General features: G+C 39.8%; 1 long non-coding RNA gene across 1 annotated transcript; it reads right to left on the reverse strand.

The window, feature by feature from the left end:
- Positions 1-1,677: 1,677 nt before the first annotated feature.
- On the reverse strand, positions 1,678-17,278 carry LOC147753730 (uncharacterized). The gene is made up of 2 exons (XR_015310302.1): positions 16,905-17,278; positions 1,678-2,483 (listed from the first exon to the last, which is right to left on the reverse strand). It is a non-coding gene; the product is annotated as an uncharacterized LOC147753730 (long non-coding RNA).
- Positions 17,279-20,986: the final 3,708 nt, after the last annotated feature.

Below are 20,986 nucleotides of genomic sequence, written 5' to 3' on the forward strand. Positions count from 1 at the left end.
GCAGCGATAGTTGTTGTATACTAGAATCGAAAAGTTGAGCCATCAGGTGACGACATATAAATTTTTCGTTCGAGGTAACCAAATGTTGTCAAGCAAATATCTGCATTGAAGAAAGACGCTTATGTCGTTATAGCGTCCTTCCTTCCTTGATAGGCTACACTGAATAATGTCTTCTAAATTGTGTCATTGATTTGAGAACGCATCTCTCTGAGTTTGTCGCCATAAAAACCTACCGCTAATTCGGTGTAGTTTCGTATTGAAATTTATTGGAATGAACGTCTAGTCAACAAAACGGCAGCGGGATCACAACGCAAGCGTGGAACTATCTATTTATGTGTGATGCACCGATCGATGAATAGATTGCGGTAAACGAAAGCCCTATGTCAGTCATATACGTCAAGTATGGAACACATGATAGGCTGCACTCTTTCCAGCATCGGCAACAATTTATCAATGATCACTGAAAAAACACGATTTTTCAAATATAAACAGAAAAGACTTTTTTTTTTTGTCGAGTACGTAGTTTTTCACTAGAAGTAAATGCTTAGTTTTTGTATATTTTTTAAGACCGCGCAATTAAGATTTACCTTACCGCGTATTGTATTCGTCTTACCCGAGTAATTAGTATCATTTTACTAAGAACTGGCTCTGCTTCAGGCTGATAGGCTGCTATTATCATTAGCTGGCTACGTTCTGGTCGCTCGACTCAACGTTGGTACTATCATAGGAAATGTTAATAAATAGTGCAACGATAGTTCCTAAACAGCGCATTATTATATATCCAATTACAGAAAAAAAGTTGGGCAGAATCGTTGACTAATACGGAACCGAATATACGAGTAGATTGGCTATAACCGGCCTTAGAAAGCCTATTATTTACTGCGAATTAATCAATCGGGCATTGAAAAGCGCTCGAAGACGTTCGAAAGCAACCACTTAATAGCAGCTTAATAAATACAGTTTTTCTCTGTCTAGCAATTGTTTGTTCTGATTCATTTTGTATTTATATAGTTCACTGTGATTCGTAATTAATACGCCGTCAGATATTCAAATATCGGTAGGAACATTTTAATCCAAGTGCACGTTCGTACACGTGCGCATGAATCCGTCCGGGTACGAACATGTTTCCAGGATCATCCTTAACAAACAATAGAGTTATGAGCAGTGAGTGTTATTTGTTATTGTTGTAGACTTCTTCCAAGAGAAAGAGACAACATATTTCTAAAGGTCGACCTTCCCGCATTCCACGTTTCACCACTTATCACGTTCGTTGAGTATATCCCGTCCTGTCTTCGAGCAAGGTACCGCAGGAGCAAGGAGCGCAGATAACGCTTATTTTTCGGATTCGAGACGGTGGAGAAGACAACTGTTGCCCAAGTAATAAACCTTTTTTCTCGTGCTCAGGTTGTGTCAGTATCGTTTGCGTCCGTGCTTCGCTCATCCGTACACAAAAATCGTAGAGAACAGATATTTATTCGGTAGCGCATAGTTGAGAAACGGCATAACAGTGTCGAAAATTAGTTTTATTCATTTCAAGGCGACGTGCGGTAAAGTTTAACACATGCAGCATAAACAGGCTGCGAAATAAGACTAACTTTAGGTAAACTTGCTTGTTATACAATTTTATATATATAATCTAATAAAATAGATAATCTAAAGTTATATAATCTAGTAATGTTTTCTCTTTTTTTTTTTTGAACTTCGTGCTTGAGGAGTGCACAGCTAAAAGCTCTCAGCGACTCCGTTAGTACTCCACTAGCGAAAACACTGACTCTAGCCTGGACATTTTGAATATATTGTATTATGGATGGGAACTGTTTAAGGGGGAGCAGGAAGTCGGTACTATGGACCCAACTGATATGAAAAAAGTAGTGACATTTAATTGTCAGCGCTTGAACTTATAAAATCTACAACTCGTAAAGATTCTATTATTAATAATTGAACGTGGACACATTATATCGTCTCACACGGACATATAAGGGAGAATAAATGTCATTCATTCGCAAAAAGAACCCTTATTTATTTATTTTGCTCAATATAATGGCCTAAGTGCTTGAGGTTCAAACGGCTTGTTCTTTTCCTTGTTACAAAAGCTATAGATAGCACTATTTTAAGCTGTTACCCATATGTCTCGTGTTTAAGTATATTGTACGCGAATCAGCTCAGCCTTACATTGACTATGTTTTAGTAGCCCTTAATTAAGTTCCAAAAAAATAATGATAGCCCACATGCATCCCATTTTTCTATATAATATACCCTAAAAATTTTGTAGCTAATTATGACATCTATAAAAAGGTAGATCGGCGATAGACGGTACGGAATGTATAATGTATCAAAGGTGATAGTATGATACTTAGAAAAACCGTGAGGCAGTGTTGATGTAATTAGTTTGGACTCATCCCGATCTCACTGTTACTGAAGAACAGTCTACTCGAACGCGAAATAGATGCTTCTACGTTGACCGATTGTCTTCCTAGGCAGATCTGAAAGATGGATAAGTGATGCAATTTGGGTTAGATTCCCTCGGGTACATCAAAGGTTTATGATCTTCAGTATCATAGATTTAACGTTCCCTGTGAATGGTTATTTTCACGAGGATCCTGCCTCAAAAAATATTAATGAAATCAAGTTGTCGACCTTTGCGGTTTCGCCTTCCCTAGGATAACAATAGGTTAGGTTAGATTGTTTTGTTCATTACATGATTCCTTTGATATGAAATTTAAGTTTAGCGGACGCCAGTTCCCGTCGACAAGGTTTGCCGTTCTTAACGTGCCTTTGATGTCGAGTTTTCGCTTTTTTCTTAGATCTCCGTCTCACAGAACGCATTTGAAACCTTGGAAAAGTTTTTACTATCAATATTTATAGCGATTGTTTTTGTATTTTTTGGCCAGTACAAAGCTTTCCAAGTTAGCTCTGCGTCTGTCATAATCTCCAAAAATGCTGCCGAGGATTTTGTGCAATTGTCTAAATACCTAATTAGGTACGTAAATGAAACTACATTGAAAAGCAGTGAAGTCTCGGTTGCAGTATCTGCCTACGAAGTATATGTTCCGCATGAACACATAAATATTGCCATTGTTTATTTGCCACTTCGGCTAGCGATTCATTTACGTTTTCCTGTTTTTAAGCTAGTTATTTTTTTCTTTAATTTAGCCGTCGTCTCGTGTCTGCAATTTCGCTTAAGGTTTTCTGTAATTGCATAAATAATAATAATATATGACCGCGTAAGTATCGCAGCCTTTTTTGCCTTCAAGAGATATCAAGGATACCTGACCTTATTATATTCCCCTTTATTTAGCCCGTAAAAAGATAATCACCATTTCATTTGATTCGAATCGTTTGTTGACATTTCCGCTATTCCGTGAAGACTATTAGAGAGTTGTAGTGTAATCATTGCATGTTCGCTGGCTACCACTCCCATGTTATAGCAATAAGTTATCAAGCACACATCGTGGTCAAAAAGTTCAGTCCATAGCTTTCTTAAGGCTCAATACAGCCGACTTTTTCAGAATGAGGTATGAGGAAGGGAGAAATTGTTGAACTTCAGCTTTGATCAGCTTTGCGACCGTATGGAGACCCATCTGAAAATTAACGGAATGTTGTTTAGCTGACCCTCAGCAGAGACTTGGGTCTTCGCGAACTGTGTTACTGAATAAACCTCATCAACGATTCAACGTTCTCGCAAATATAGTATCCTACATGGTCTAGATTAGTTATGGTACTATATGCTTCTTTGTTATGTTAAAATTCTCTTTTTATAGAGATGATCATTCGTATACAGATACTAGCGTCATGTATAAAGCTGCGTAAATGACTCTTATGTAATAGACAACGATGATAGATAATCATGAACATACAGTTCTCTCTGTAAGTACTGCCTTCGTTCGTTTGCCTCGCTCAATTTTGAAAAAAAATTCATATATATTTCATCGATTACAAATCCAACTATATTACTCCAGTTATGAACACCTTCTATGAATCTTATGAACAATTATTTATACAATCTAATATGATTTGTCGTAGAAATAAAGATTACAGTTCTTAAACACGCTTTTCAAAGCACAGACATAAATGTTCAAAATGAAAATTGTATAACCTAGCTCTACCTCGGAAGAAAATTTCATAGATACATCTCCAATAACTAAATAGCGATGATAGATATTGTGTGTTAAGTTAAAACTTGCACCGTTTGTATAACTCGTAGAAACACAGAGATTACAAACATTTGTACGACACCAGGTAATGACAGTAAAAGATATTCTATGCAGTAGAGGACCGGCAGAACATCCACTGACTTAAAGATGAGACCCGAGGCTTTACGCGGAGAAACGCAAAGCAAATATTTAATGGCCGTTTTTGAAGTATTTTTAAAATGAGCTGGATTTTGTTGCTACATATTATAGCTACAACTTGGAAAAGTTCAGCCCTGTAAACCATACGAAAAGCGTAAATGGAACCGGCTTACGTGAACATAACTAAGCAAGTGCTCATTTTAATGGATCTTAGGAAATGATATCTCCCTGATGGGTGAATCTGTAATCACAAGTGGGTCATCGTCGAAGTATATAGGTGTGTGTGTATATATATATATAAGAAGTATAAATGTAGATTAAAAAATATCCATTGGTAGAAAATTGACGTTAACCTGTTCTTCAAGTTTTAGAAGGTTTTCATCATTTCCTTCCCGCTGCCCCATTAGCTCATTCTACTGATAAAAACGGGTAATGTTATTAAAAATCAAGAGGATAACAAGGGACAAGTATAGAACTTCTGGAAGTACATTCACTATTGCTACTGCACATTTGATTATTTATGTAGCCAGGCTGAATTTGTTTTAACAAAAAACGAAAAATAGCTCGAAATAAGTCGATCTTGATATTGTTCTTACTCAAAAATCTCAACACTTTTTTCTGTCTGGATAAGGAAAACAAAGGGTCTAAAAAACAGCAATAATAACAAATGACGAGTAGGAAGAACACTGGCTAGCTCCTCATTCTTTGCCATAGTGCGTGCTCGCCGCTGCTGACAGAGCCAAGAAGGTGGACCTTGTAAACAACTACGCCATAATCGATACAACGATCGGTACAGGTTAAGCTTTAATGCATTTCAGTCAATTGTACCCAACCACGAAACGCGTCCAAGACGCTATGGAAGAACGGGCCAGAAGCTTGGAGTCTAGAGGAATATGCCTATACCAAATTAGTGGGCTCTAGCTGGGCGAAAAGCCCAACGTTTCAGAGAGAAAGTGAACGAGATCCCGACTCGCGGAAAGCCAAACTCTAACGCAAATTCTCAGTTCGAGTAAACGGGGTTTAATTCGCTAACTTACTCACATAGTGCAGCCAGGAAATGCAAATTGGCAGTTACCAAAATAAACTGTCGGAATATCGAAGAAATTCAACCAAGCTGGATTGCGCCGAGCAGAAAAGACGGAAAAAAGGAAAAAGGGTTGGCTTCGTACCGATACGATGCTGCGTTCGGCGAGACGCGTCAAAACGTATCCAAACGAAGTGGAAGCGTGATTTTTGCTTACTTTCGTCATTTATACATCATATGCATATTTTAATTTGCTTGAAACATTTTTTACAGACATCTCAGGCAGCCAGAGGAAAGTCTCCAATGCACCATACAGACCAAAACGATGTGAACATGTTGATTTTAGACGCCAGATCGCCCCTCATTAATTACTTAGCACTAAATTGATGCTCAAATCTTTCGGTAACGACGCAGGCAGCTCTTTCTGATATCAGCCGAGGCACAAGCCAAAAATCGTCCGGTCACAGGTAGTGCGCGAATCCCTAGTACGAGCGCTATCAGCAGATTGCCTTTTCTAAAACAAGGCTCAGCCATTGTTCCTAATTTCACAACCAAGACGCTGCCAGAACACGCGAAGCACGCTAGTCAAAATTTTAACCTTTCAATAATTAGTCAGATAGTCGACAGCAACCAACAACGTTGGGAAATACCGACAAAATAAAGTGGGGACTTGCTTTATTACAGGCCGGGTAATGATCAGCGGCACCCCCTACGCCCTTTGGGTTAACAACATACGCCAATAGCAAGAACATCAATCAAAAAGATCTGGAAAAAGTCAACATACATATCATCATCATCATCAATGATTTTTCCACAAGCTTCGTTTTTTAATTTCTTTTAATTATTAGCCGTATTCCTCTGGATACGTTGGCTAGGTTCATTCGGAATAAGCTCGTTGTTACGCTGTGTTATCGGTTGGCCTATTCCAGGTATTCCGCCAGAAAGGGCATTTTTGGGGTCGGTGAGTTAAACAGCTTCGTATATCGTCCGATGCGGATTGCATCGGCTATATCAATATCTATCAATAATATTGACTGCCGAGGAAGGGGTCCCTATTGGAGCATGTACCGTATTCAGCGGTAATATAGATTTCAATGCCGCACGCCGAAGCAATTGTTACAGGATATTTACAGTTGACACGACAGTCAGGTCGAAATTTAAGTGGGCATAGAAAAAGACGCACGGATAGGACGGTGGATTCTCCTTGAATATTATTATTATTATCCTTGAAGATTAAGATTTACAGGAATGGAGGGCTATTCGTTTTTCTAAATCTATGAAGCTATTAGTCCTTAACTGGGTTTCGCCGGGTCGCACACATCAATTTTGTTGATCGAACTTTTCTTATGGATAAATGACCTCGTCATGAGTAGCAGGGTGGTAGAATGAGCATTGCAAATGCTGAATTTAAAAAAAAAAATTGAGTTCTGAGGTTTGATACAAAGTCCGCTTTTTTCGATTATTCAGTAAACGATAGTTATACGTAAATAAGTTCGGTACAGAGGGTAGTGCACAATCAACATAGGTATATCGATCAACTCAATAGCGATTATCCATCAACTTAGGACAGCTTTTCTACGCAGAACTCGGCTGAAATGTAATGAGGACGATAGAATTAGAGGCCTCAGCTCAGCCAGTCAAACGAAGACTTATACGATTTTAGCATTAGTAGGTAAGCTTCACGGAGAGAACATAGTATTTGAATTGAGCGTAACTAGATGTTTAGGAAGTATTTAATAGCTATACGAATTTGAATAGAGCTCGACCAGATCTACAGAATCCGTGTAGCGAAAAAATGATTGTTTTAGTTAATTAATAATATACTTTGGCACTATAGGTACTAGTTAAGTACTTGTCGGCGGGTTTTTTTTTTGACCGAGCAGCCGCGATTCATCATTGATAAATGAATAGCAGTTACCTAAAAAATCGATCAAAACAAACATGAAAATGTAAATTTATTGTTGGCGCAGGCTCCACGTTGACGAATGTTTTTATGTAACATCAATCAAACGTTACATGTGGAACTGTCATGTAAAATAGCATCCAACAATATAAACTAAGCAATTTCTTTCTAAATCGATACATTTACTACATTTTCATTAAAAAATTTTAGTATTTCATCGTACGTTAACGATAAGGAGCACTTTTTACCAGGGAATTGTTTTTTGTTGATTAGATAAACCACTTCCGCTAAGGTATAGAGCGATGAATCGTAGCATGTAATGGATGCCAAGACGGACGTGTACGGTCAGCATTATCGCGTGACCTGTACGCGCCGGGAAGTATAAAGGACGGTAACTATTTGTAATAATTGCTGCAGTACCATATATATTAATACTGGATAGCGTGAAAAATACGAAAAAAAAAATTCAATCTCGAAAAGTGCAGGACATTTTTTTGTAACATGCTTTATTCCTCCGGAAGTTTAACTGAAGTACGAAAATGCATCGTAATAACAAATCATCATGCTCGTTAGACTGACAAGTATATCAAGCGAACTCAATATTTGTTAAACAATGCGTTGTTGACGGGGTTTTGACGGTGGGCGACTTGTGTCGTTTTGCTAGCAAGTTCACTCGATAAATGTACACATTTACATACATAATATCTATTAGCAGAAAGTATATAAACATGCGTGTTTGTTTTATTTGCGACAGGTGGCATATCGACCCAACGACCCTAGAACTGCCTTTTTTTGATTGAGTACACCTTTTGACGCTACTATTGTAAATGTTCGACCTGGGGACCTCATTACATACGAGTATGCCAGCTGTAATAACATTGCTGCATTCAGCTGTACTACAGTGGCAAAAACCTTACCTCAACGTACTCTAATGCGCGTACATAGTTAAGTGTACTAACGGTTGAAAAGACGAAGCTTGCCGCTAGTTTCCCCGGTAACTTGCTTGAGTATGACCCAATGGTTGTGCTTGGGCATAATGGAAACGCACACATTACACGTTACTGTACTTCAACCGTCATCGTCGTTTTCGTCGATAGAACAGAGAAAAAGGATATGAAACAATAATAACGAATGGTGGTGCTGGTCGTATAATAGATGATCTTAGCGAAGGTCAATGGAATGATTTCATCTAGTAAAGTGCTCTTCTAAAACACAATCAACAAAGAGGTCTACGGTTTGCTGCGTAGCTATTATATCGTTTTTAGCCCTGTAAGTGAGAAGATCGATAGACAACAGGGGCCCTCTCTAGGAAGAAACAAAGTCGTTTACTAAAATATATCCGCGTATCACTAACAATATAAATGTTAGTAACCACATAATATAAAATATTTGGTTCGATACACTGTGGTATGTGTATCACTGTTGCCAAACACACGGAGGGCACAAGGGCTTTGCCGGGGCAGCAAGATGCCAAGGTCGATCAGCAAGGTCTAAGCCTTGCTGAGTCAACTTTCGCTTCAACTACCATAATCTTATGAATCTAGTGACTTTGCCTCACAACTGTCCTTAAAATTCACATTTCGATTCGAAACACCTGACGTTTGCTCCTTTCACGTAACATCTTCAGCGGAGACAAAAGATCCAATTTCCATTTATTCGCTCCACGCCCAACACAGAGGTTGTGTAAGTGCCCCTGACGTGAAGTAGGCGTCCTATTGGGTACATATACAAAATCTTCGGACTTGTGTGGCACTGAGTATCAGAGGAGCTTTTTATTCGAGATGGCTGTTGCAACGCCTGTGGAATCCTCTTAACCTTCCGAGAGGTCGCCCGCCGACGCCCAGTGCTATAAAGGACCGTTCAGGCACTCGTCCGGCGGAGCTCACCACTTATCGCTGCTGCTAGGCTTCGTTCGAAGGCACAGACGCACGCACACATGCTCGATATGAAGCTGCAGTCTAACCCCACGACAATTCCCTCAGCTGACAATGATTATCTGATTACTAAGACTCAATGATTCAGCGTTTGCTTACCGCCCGGTCGTATAATATTGTTCATTGAGTCAGTTATTGTACTGTAATATTCCGTTCCAGGTTAGTGTTTCGTCCGGGCGTAGTTTAATTTAATCGTAAGTGTTTCGTCTCTAATCTGTCATAGTAATTAAGAGTGAAACGGAGGTGCAGGTATCTGGACAATAGATGCGCCCAACTGGTGCATCGTAAAAGACAATAGAATTTATGTATGTAAAATCACTTCAGCGGTGCGTAACCAGTTAACTTTATGAGCACGTTTGATTGTTCAAGCACAAAATATGCGCGAAGCACCTTCTTCACCCATTTTCTGTATCTGGTAATGGCCGCTAATGTTTACGCTGTATGGAGAATCACCCATTAAGTTGTTATGTGATAAGATTTTTACGTCTGCAGTTTATTAGGACCGAATCAAGGACCGATCTAGATTGAAACTTCCGTGCAGCCAAATATATCTGTGGGTTAAACGGATTAGTCATTCCAGGTATTTATGCCGCAATTTTCTCGAACGACTTCGTCCGTTACGTGTGCGCTCGACAATGTTTAAGTATGAAAGATCCGAAATGTTATCGAAGCTTATTCAAAATGTACTATAACAAAACTCTGCAATATTGTAAGACCAATCGAGAAGCACTTCTGGGCTCTAGTTCGGACTCTTAGTCCACTGAACTCTCAACCTATCGAGCAGCTCCTAGTTTAAACGAAAAACTTTTATCAAAAACATACTTCTGATATTCGAACACATAGAGGCCATTCATTTTTACTCAGATCAATCAAGTCTTTTAACAACCACGAGCATTGCCTGCTGATAATACAAATCTTTCTAATGGATTTATCAGGTCAATTGGTCGAGCAAGAGACGGATCCACTATTGACAAATGTAACTTAACGTTTCGACTTTGCATAAGGTATTAATCGTTACAAATTACTTCTGGAAGTACTTGTATTAATTTTGGACCAATCTAGCGTTCATATACTGGTCGCTAAATCATTTTATCAAGCTGTTCGACCACGCGAATCTGTGAAGAGCTCTTGCCCCCCTTTAGCAGTCAGACTAGATAGAAAATAAACGACATTTCCAACCATTGTTGTTACAGTGATTCCGTCTAATCCGATTCGAATTAGAATAGACCATTTTGGACAACTGTCCTATTTTATGACCTATCTCAACTAAACCAAGATGCTTGGTTAATATGAGCACCCTGAAGACCCTGGGGGCAGCCACAGCACTAAACGCATCCCTTGAGAAAGCGTCCAACTTCTTTTTTAATTTTTCCGACGGAATTGGAAATGTTACCCGATTAAGCGCAACGCCTTTGGCAAACTACTTTACGTTTATTAGGCCTATTGAAGTCTGCTGAAATTTCATCCCGGTACCTAATTTCGCTTAGCAGAACATCCAATCGCGACAAATTAGTAATATTTAATTTTTAGAGATGGGTAAAACAACTATTAGTTCTTGGGTAAATATGACGTCGCCTTATAAGATGATACTGTGGAAATAATACGCTAGCCTGACGAAATTAGAAACACGTGAGGTCGCCTAGCTTCTGGGTATGTTTTGTTTCGTGCAATGAAGCAACGTTTGACGACAGTAAGCGACGTACATAGGTGAACAGGGTTTGGATCAGTATATGGAGGACTTTATGGTACTGAATAGGCCGCAGTAATCCAGACCCAGTTTTACAGCTGGTAGCATTCGGCGGGTCGAGCCCAGCAAACAAGTTAATCAAGTATAATGGACAAGAAAGTTCGATGCCAGTTTCGGACTGAGGTAACGTGCAGCAGGCGCCTGGAAATCAGCAACGGCACCCTAGGCTTTTAACGTCCGTTCGTCGCTGACTAACAGTACCCTCACACTATTTTCGAACTCTCATGGGACGGGCATCTCGTGAAGTTGTACCAAACAACATGAGCCCTAGTTCTTTCTGTTGCAAAACAACGGCGCCCATACAATAAGCTTGCATTCATTTAACCGTTTATGAAGTATAAAATGGAAATTTTCTATAAAATGGTCAATACATTGTTCAACCGGAAGGTTAACATGGGCCTCTTCGGGCCACGCAGTTCTATCACGTATAATATCCCTATGTCTTTGTTTGTTAGAATTTCTGTGAACAGTTACAAACAAATGTCTGAATCGTCTTCCAAAATATTATGAATATTATGTTTTGAAATACCATTAGATGCACTAAGGATCTAAGAAGAGTGTTATACAAAAGCAGCTTTGTGGTTTGAAATATTGAAATACTCAAAAATATTTGGGTCACCAACATTTCCCGAGGTATTAAATCTAGACTGTCGGCTGGCAATTGCCACCGGCATGATTTTTGTTGTGGGTCACGGTTATGATATCAACCAGTGATTGAAACGCTATAGATGGGTCCCTTGTCTCGGCAATTTCTCAAATGGTTTATTTGGATGGCGGACCCTTCCAGAATTCAACAAACCAATTTTGTCAGGCTTGCTTTACGTTCTCGGTTTCGAGCAAAAGTTCTCGAAGCGTACTTACGTTTGACAAAACTTAAGTTTTCAGCTAACAGCTACTTCAGTAAATTTCCTTTGTACTCAGAAAAAGGTAGTCAGGACAACCTTCCCACAAGCGCAACCATAAACCCTGATAGTTTCTAAGTGAAGGAAAGCAGAAAAAAAATCAATAAAGCGGACGCGGTTGACAAGTTGATATAGATAGAACGTGTTTACCTTATGTGCCAGTGTGTACATACACTCCTCTAGTAGCGTAAAGTTCTTGTTACACTTTTTTGATTGTCAAGATTACTCCTAGTTGTTACGTAGTAAATTAATCACAATGTCTGATGAAATAAAAGTATTTTTTGGCAATCCATGGCCGGCGTGTCACTGTAAGGTTATAACTGTGCCCTAGCAGTCATTTATTGAATTGAATCCTTTATTAACGTGTCTACTTCCAACTCTAATTCAACTATGCGGCTAGTTTTTTTTTTTTAATATAAATCTATCGTTGCCCCTCCTTGTGTATCCGCTCGTAAATTGCAAAAAGTGGTTCCAATTTGGTCTTAATCCTTCGCTTAGCAAAAGAGACATCTACTATTATGCTACGTTTTAGTATTTATGATAACTTTCCTAATGTTCAACTCTAAAAAAATTATTTCGTATAAAAATGATTTCGAATATGATATCTAACATGTGCTCGATAAGATTTTACTGGGCTTATAACTGCTTTACTGGGCAATAATATAACATTTTCAATACTTGTTATAGAATGTAAAAATGGAGACCGGTCAGGCGTTGACCGGAGCGGCTGCGCTAAACATCAAACACTCGATCTCCTTGAACGTTTTTATTGGGTCTTATGAGCTCATGTATTAACATATTGAAATACCTCGATTCTACTGAAAATATCGGTGATATTGAAAAATTGTTGTATTTCCTAGATCAGAGCAGATACTATAATCGTGTAGATTTTGTATTTTGGAGACATTTGGTCGAGGACAATTGTTGTTACCGTATAGATCTAATTCGTGTTGACATGTTCATTGTGGCATTAAGTCTTAAGCCGTTGCATAATTGCAATTAAGGTGCCTAGGTCGATTGAAACGATTTCGTATTTATAACCAACGGCACAGACGACCGTTCACAAGCTGTCCGGACAGGTAACGTTTTAAGGCTTTAGAAAAAGCTATAAACGAAGGAATAATTATAATAATCATGCAATTTAGTACGTTAAAATATGGCCGTAAGCTGTTGGGAATTCTGTGTACCATACAGTTTGTATAGGAAATTCAACGAGCGCTATATAAGGTACATATATATAAACGAGAGCTATATACATGTGTGAATCATAGCATACAAAGGCACAGAATCTTCATTTCAATGTCTAACGGCTTATAGGGGCTAGTAAAATATTACGCGATCTTGATTTTTTTTTAAATAATGACGATCAGGCAAGAAGCTTGATGGTCATTATTTAAAGATTTTTACTTATATGCAAATATTGGTATTTAATAATCAACAATACCTCAAAAGGTTCTGGATAATAAACTTCTGTCATAAAAATCTTAATATATTCGCTATGAGCCCCAAGTTGACAACCCTGTTCCCCGTACCTCGAAATCCAAACATCGTTTCTTATTGAGAATAACCGTTGAGACTCGGTCGAAAATACTAAAATTATCCGTAACTGACCCAAGGCCGTGTGGGCAACGCCCGTGATCCAATATGAGTCGTAATCTGGCCGCTTTTGCACTGCACCAGACGCTACAATTGAGCACTCAGCCATGAGGTCCGCCGTAACTATTATGGAAGGCTGGTATTGGCGAATACTCGTATCGGTGGTCAGTCAGTAGTGTCTACAATCGTAGAAGCACAGATTCGTTATATAGGCAGGAAAAAAGCTATACAAACGGCTGTAGATATAGAGGGCGGCGTCGTGACCTATTAAATCTGCAATCCTAATAGAACACTTCAGAACAGAAACATGAACGTAGCAGTACACAGCACTCCCTGGCTACCATTTTCATGCGCTGGAGTATTATAGAACGAACAAACATCTCTGACAGCGCGGGGCACTAGGGGCGCCCCTTGGAACAACTCTAGTTAAACAAGGCAACAGGTCTGAGCCTGACTTGCAATGAGCGCTTGAAAACTGCAGCCGACCTATCTTCATGCTAAATAGGACTGTTTAATACTTGCTTACAACATGGGCATCTATTACCAAACAGGAGTGATGCTCCGTTAAGCGTTGCACCTAAAGGAAAGCACAACCCACGCGACCTGAAAGGCGATTGCGAAAATAAAGCTGCTACTATCAACTTCTAGGTTATTTCATCACACACCGAATAACGAGGTTCTTGGAAGCTTGCTCATGTATCCCGGCTGAATAGAATGTACGTTGGAGAGAACGATATACCTTCATGACGCGTAGCACTTTGCTCCAAAAAAGGCACACCGTGTCTGTGGCGGACCAAAACGCGCGTTCTTCGCGGGGTCTATGGATTATAAGTCGACGTTGGATATGGTTATCAAAGACAGGTATTTAGTAAAGTCTGCAGTACTCAAACACAATCTGGATATATAATTAATGTCTTCATACATATAGCTAATGGGTTCATATAATTTTCGCCTCAGCCAGACGACCGTTGATTACGCTACCCCGAAGGGCATCTTCAATTAGTGGTACAGGTAACGTAAATGGCCAGCGGTAGCAAGATGTAATGACTCCTTGGAACCAAATCCTAAACAATAAAGTATAGCGCATCATAAATGGATAAGAAACAACGCTCTACGCTATAACCTCTTCGAATGCAGTCGTCTATAATTTAGAGATTAAAAAGGATATGTGATCATTTTATTAACACATCACATCGAACGTCTATTAATTAGATATGTTAATTAAATTATTTTCTGGAACATTAATTTAGATTCAGGCCGCGTTTCTAAGGCGGTCTTCACTTCGAATTTGGGACGATTTTGTCGAAGATTCGAATTTGTATTTTAAATCCAGATTTGTTTTCATGAAATGTAAAAATAGGCACAATTTAGCAAAAGGATGTCTTTATTCCATGGTCTGTCTGATCGATTTCCTATTATATCTAAGAAATCAATGAGTTATTCGAAGTGAACGAGGCCTTTCAGTATTCTCTGCTGGGAATAAGATACTACAAAAAGACCAAAAATTGATATTTATCATTTAATTGTTGGGAACTAACAATGTTCAATAAAGGTCTACAGTACTTATTTAGTTATAATAATAATCTTGTGTCAACTAATCAGAGGATCGAGAATTTTCCCAAGAAAAATTTTATTTTATATTGGTTTGTCTTTTGCGAGATTGTAAAAAGTAGTTTTTCGAGGACTGTTACATGTAATGGTCGGCATATGGAGTCACATACTGTGATCGTGCTAGGGATGACCAAAGCTAGAAACGGACGAAATCGATTTGATTAAAAATAAAAATACTTTTTAATTTTCTGACTGCTTGTTTCTATTGAATTATTTCAGGTGGATTGTTGAAACGATCCTTGTGACACTATGTCATTGAGTCGACAAACTTCTACTACCGTATCGGTGATTATTATTCCAGGTTCCTTTTTGTGTCGCTATAACCCTTGCTCGTCAACCCCACACAATCCAACATCTGCGGCTCACGCGGGGGACAGTTGGCGCCATCTTAGATTCAAACGAGCTAATTATCATTCCTTTGTGCTCTGCTAGATAGAGCAAACACTTCCTTTAGTCGATTGCTTGTGCATTTTAGAAGCTGTACCGATGACAATCGTAGTAGTAGTAATGACGGTGGTGATGGCAGCTCGGGCCACAGCGACGACGATGATGAAGACTGAATTCTCTACGCCGTCGCCCCCTCATTAGTCGAGACCGCTATTTCGGTTTACTTTTTTTGTGTACAACGTACAATGGAGCGTATCGGAGCACAGATTACGAAGCGAACAGACGTAGACGAAAGCATCGATACGCAGGTCCACATACCGGGCAAGCAAACCCTCCATTGTAAACTGTAATGGCAGCGGTAGTTTGGAAACAACTGGTTGCAATACCCTGCTCTTTCACAATATGCAACGCACGGATGAATAGACATACAAGGCATATAATAATCAAGGCAGCAGTTATATTGCATTTTTTACAGAATCTATAACGGGTACACTCTGCTGTATTCAGCACTCATGTTTTCTTTCTGTGCAGGGAAAGAGGCCTGCAAAAGCACAGTGTTAATTTTCCTCTAAGTCCTATTTACTTTTATGTTTGTTGTTTGTATCGGTCGTCTTTTTTTCTCGACCGTACGTATTTGACACCAGCTGTCATCGTTACTTATGATTTACGATTCTTTTTGCATACATGCCGTCGTCTTCAGTCGTCTACCTGCTGCTGGTCACACAAAGTACGGGGGCCTTTCCGAAAGGCTCAGCGGCGTAGAATACTACTGTAACTGATGACGTTATGCTTTGCCGTCGTCATCTTCAGTATTTCGAAGAATGCTCTTGCAACACCAGGAAACGATGTGAAAACATGGAAAAAGCAGCCGCGGTGATGAATTTCAAAAATAATGATAAGGTACCTCCACGTTCGCTGCGAGATAAAGGAACAGGTGGCACGAAGTAAGCAAAACGAGGCCTATTTGGCACCATCATCCTTCGTTCTTGTCTAGTGTACTAATGCGTCGTTTATATATCGTTAGAGATGCGAAGCGTCACTTTCCCATAATATCGATTAATAAGAGACCCGAAAAATACAATTTGGACAAAACTGTAAAACAGTTTATTCGGCCCAGATGGGCGAAAGTAAGATGGAAATATAGCTAGCAAGTACTCGAAACAGCTCTTGACTGAGCGCGCTATGCTGTTTGTTTCATTCTACAAAAAAGCACTGTATAGGAATAAAATTATACATTAAAAGGTGGGAGGTAATGTCCGGGTTTAGGGGGTGTCTCCCCCCCCCCCCCCAGTAATATCAAAAGTATTAGAGTTTTAGCAGCACAGAACAAACAGAAGCTGTTCACGCCACAGCCTATTGTAAATTCCAATGATCGTAACAATGACCATAATAACAAACAATTATGACTGAACATGGTTGAAATATAAACTGATCCTTTTTCCTCTCGTTTGCATCGATTTCCGCTCGATTCAACCTAGCTCTCTGCTTTCTTTTTGTTTCAATCTTACCCTGAAACAGGCATTCGCTTGACCTGCAGTCCCTTTTCCTGAACGGAAGTTCTACCAGTGCTGCTGTTCAATCGTAGACATTGTCCACTGCCATCGGTTGCAGGTGGAGAACACCTGCGTTAGTTCGGTCGAAAGAGTCAGCGCTCACGAAGCTAGATCAACCAACGGCCACGTTAGAGTCTTCGTATGCCGCAGTTGACATTAGCTTCAAACGTAATCAAGCCATCCAGCAGCCGTTCAGTAACTATTGGATCATCCGGCTGCCGGCAACGGTTTTTCTCTCACACAATTCGTATCGAAGCGCCTTGGTTTCTACCGCACAGTAGCAGCAGTTGCGAAGGAGGGGGCAGGCTAGAAAGAATGAGGGGTAACAGAACCAGGGAGCTCACTTGGTCGGCCAGTCGGCCGACGGACTCGAAGCAAAACTCACCATCCGCCAGGGGCGCTGTGTGTCGCACAACCCTGAAGCCCCAACCACGGGTATTCCGTCGCTGCCTCCCCTCTTTCCTTCTTCCCACTTTTTACCCCATCTAGGCCTCTCAGTCCCTAGCCCCTCGGACACTGCTGGGGAACGCTCCCCTTCCCGCTTGGATGCGTCGTCCTTCTTCGGACTCAGCGGGAAAGGGAGCTAGCCTTTGCCCTCTCCACGCAGCGGCTACCTGTTAGTGCTTTTGCAATATATCGAGGGAATGGCTGTGTGTGAGAATTACAGTTATTGAATCCGAGGGAAAAACAGACAGGAACGGCGCCTGCTCCGAGGAGCACAAGCACATTGAGGTGCTGCTCCACGGTGGACGTGTAACAGGTGGCCAGTGAGTATCGGTAAACGCGTGAACGAATGAATGTTCGGTGCTGTTCTTAAATTCAAGAAAGCTAGGATATATAAGCCATATTCCGCTGTAAGAAAACAAACGAACAATAACAACAACACGTGATTGCCGTCTGGTACTCCGTGCGTGAGCAACAACTACAACAGACACAACAATAAGAAAAGAACAATATCTCAGACAGTCAATCCCGGATCACCAGAATTTCCTCGTTTCTCGATAACTGCTGATCTCATATGCTCAATATGTCGGTAAGTGTCATTGTCATTTTCAGAACCTTTCAGAACGAAATGCAGAGTGAGTAATTTAGGAACCACAAAACAGGAGGCTATTACCGTTATTATGAAGCGGTTTCTATCGTTGCGAAGACAAGCTAATGGGAAGAGTTTACGGTGAGAAGTAGACAGTGCGCATAAGACACAAAACCTAATGAAGTCAGGCGAAGACGAATGGTAAAAAGTGTCGCAGTACTTCGTATCCAATGTTCTGCCCGTCTCTGCACATTCTAGGTTTAATGTACACAAAGAGAACAGCTTCTGTTTGCGTCTGTTGCAGTCGTTGTGGCCATCAGTGGTGCTGCTCGTACCGCTTTTATCAATGCAAAGTCTCCGCGAAGCAGGGGTTTGCTCTGCCGTCTCATAGGAAACGCGTTACGTCAACAATATGCTTTCACGAACACATAGCTTGCCGCCTATATGTATTTTCTTTGTGTGCATAAATGTACAACAACACGATATAAGACATCAGCTGCATTTGGGTGGATGCATAGATGTACACGAAGTTAAAGCCAACTACATTGTAGCACCGTTTCAGTGACTCCTCCAAAAGTGGAAAACTGAGAACAGGTCATACGCCCCATCTTTGAAACGGTCACAAAATATAAGCGTTCGCTTGGAGCCGCCATATTCTGCGTTGCATCTGTAGATAAAAACAGACGTGATCTAAGACAAAAGCTAAAAAACAGAATAGGAAGCAGGGCCATCCCAATATCATCATTTTTCTATGTCGCCCGTCCAGTTTCCTCATGCTTGGCCTAAAAACAAATATGGAGCGATGCAGGCACAGTTAAAAAGATTAAATGCCCTTTATTACGCAATATGCTGTAATGTTAGGTAACCTATTAACTAATTTCAAGCTCTATATTTCTATACAAGTTGCAACATGTTTGATTTGTCGAGGCTTGAGGTAGCCTTTAACTAGTGAAAGAAGCTTGGTGGTCAGAATTGTTTGGACAATATACATACATAGACAGTTTACGTGCTCGCAGATATAAATACGTGAAAAATATTACCACAACTGAGTATCAACCAGGTTCGTAATGAGCCTATATGTTAATCTTAATGCGAGGGATAAAAATAAGCAATGTATTAATCTAATCTAAGCACTCGTAAGCTCTTTTAGGATATATATATGTATTCATGACAGGTAGCACGGGATCGCAAAATTAGTTATCGGAAACAAGACGAAACAAGTTTCTTTGATGGGACATTATTGAGCCATCTACATACGTCTTTCAAGCAAACGTCTGCCAGAGCCTGCACCGTACAGCCAGGCTAGGTACAAATAGCCTCGGGTGCGTCAGGCCCACTAGAGAAAAGGCCAGATATCACCAATGGCAGCAGAGGGCTTTCAGGTCTCGGTCTGTCAACGTTTACCTATGGGCAATTGTCTCCGAGTAATTTGACGTCCGATAGATAGATCGACATATCCTAATTTCAAACCTGCCGACTACCAGACACGAGTTACAGTTTCAAGCCACAGGGCTCGCTACTGCAAAAGTAGTTTCAACCGCGAAATTGGACGACGTCAGTTAATATATGGGCATTTTCGGATTTATACGTGTAGTCGTAAATACACAGTCCTGCCTCTAAAACGTATTCCTTTTCGAAATCGTACTGGTCGACCATTTAATTCTGAGTAAAATTTCAACACAATAAAAGTAAATTAATATACCGGTGGCGGGTTGGATTATAGTACGCGACGAACTAAATGCCAATCCATAAAATCTTTCTAGATAGGTGCATCAATATAGTGCAGTGATATAATTATATCAATCCACAGTGACTGGATTCTGGAGTGAATTAATGGTCCAATACGCATTAAGGTTTTTGCAGATACATGGCCAACGTTATATTCGATGTGAAGTTAAACGATCACCAAATTAAAGAGTAAAAGGTCTCATCAAAATCTTACACCTCGTAAGTGCCTCGTAGACCTCTGCACGGGTCATTTGACCTTTTCTGTAAAAAAAAACAGTTATTGAGTAACTTACGTATTATGGTTGAAACAACCTATACATATAGAAGCCAAACCTTCGGTAAAAAGATAAATCTGATAAACAGTTTATTAAGAAAAAAATACGATGAATAAATTTAGCATATGTTTCATTCATATGATCCAACGGAGATATTTTCATCTATTGATTATTAAGGCCGCACTGTGACATAGAATTGGTGCTCAATTAGATGTGTACAGAAAAAAAAAACTTGTTTTCGTTGTAGTTAGGCTTCGCATGAGAGGACGGTTGTGATGTATTTATTTTTCAGTGATCATTCAGTAGACCAAGAAAAGCGTCTTCTAAACTTAGCTTCCTCATTTGATGGCTACATAGCGCTTGTCCTTATGCCTAGGTTCAAATGTAAATATCTCCAGCTGAAATGGGGTGATGAGAGCTTTATATCGATGGTGTATGTAGATTGTTATCGTTCAACTTATTCAAACTACTCATAAGGATTATGCAAAAACTTCGGATGTATTTAATTTTAATAAAATTAGCTACTTTTTTGTGCAAATACATATCAGATAGTTCAATATATTTAGTTTAAATAGAAACCAATTTAATGAACAAACGCAATGTATTTATATGTGTACTTAATAATTATTAAACACGAAGATTTTACTTCTCAGAAAAGTTCTATTTAATATCATCAACCCTATATCTTTGTTTTAATCCTGCTTTCGTATAGGTATTAACGCAGGCTACGTGCGCTTAACGTAGAAACGGGCCAATTACATTTGGCCGAAAATAGTACTATTTACGCAGGTTCCCCACCGCAGTGTTCTGCGACAGTTCCGTTTGTAGCATTCTCTGACTGACATATCACTGCTGTGTCACGGCGCAAAAACAAGGTACGGAAGCGTTAGAAGTTAAATAAAGGTCATGGAACACGATGTCTCGATGGCTTCATAATAATATCAATAAGGTGAAGTGTGCGCCAGCATCCCAGAGGTTACGTCACACGCTTCAATTTTATT

The sequence above is a fragment of the Varroa jacobsoni genome, unplaced genomic scaffold (assembly GCF_002532875.2).
Source record: "Varroa jacobsoni isolate VJ856 unplaced genomic scaffold, vjacob_1.0 scaffold_267, whole genome shotgun sequence".
Lineage (NCBI taxonomy): Eukaryota > Metazoa > Arthropoda > Arachnida > Mesostigmata > Varroidae > Varroa > Varroa jacobsoni.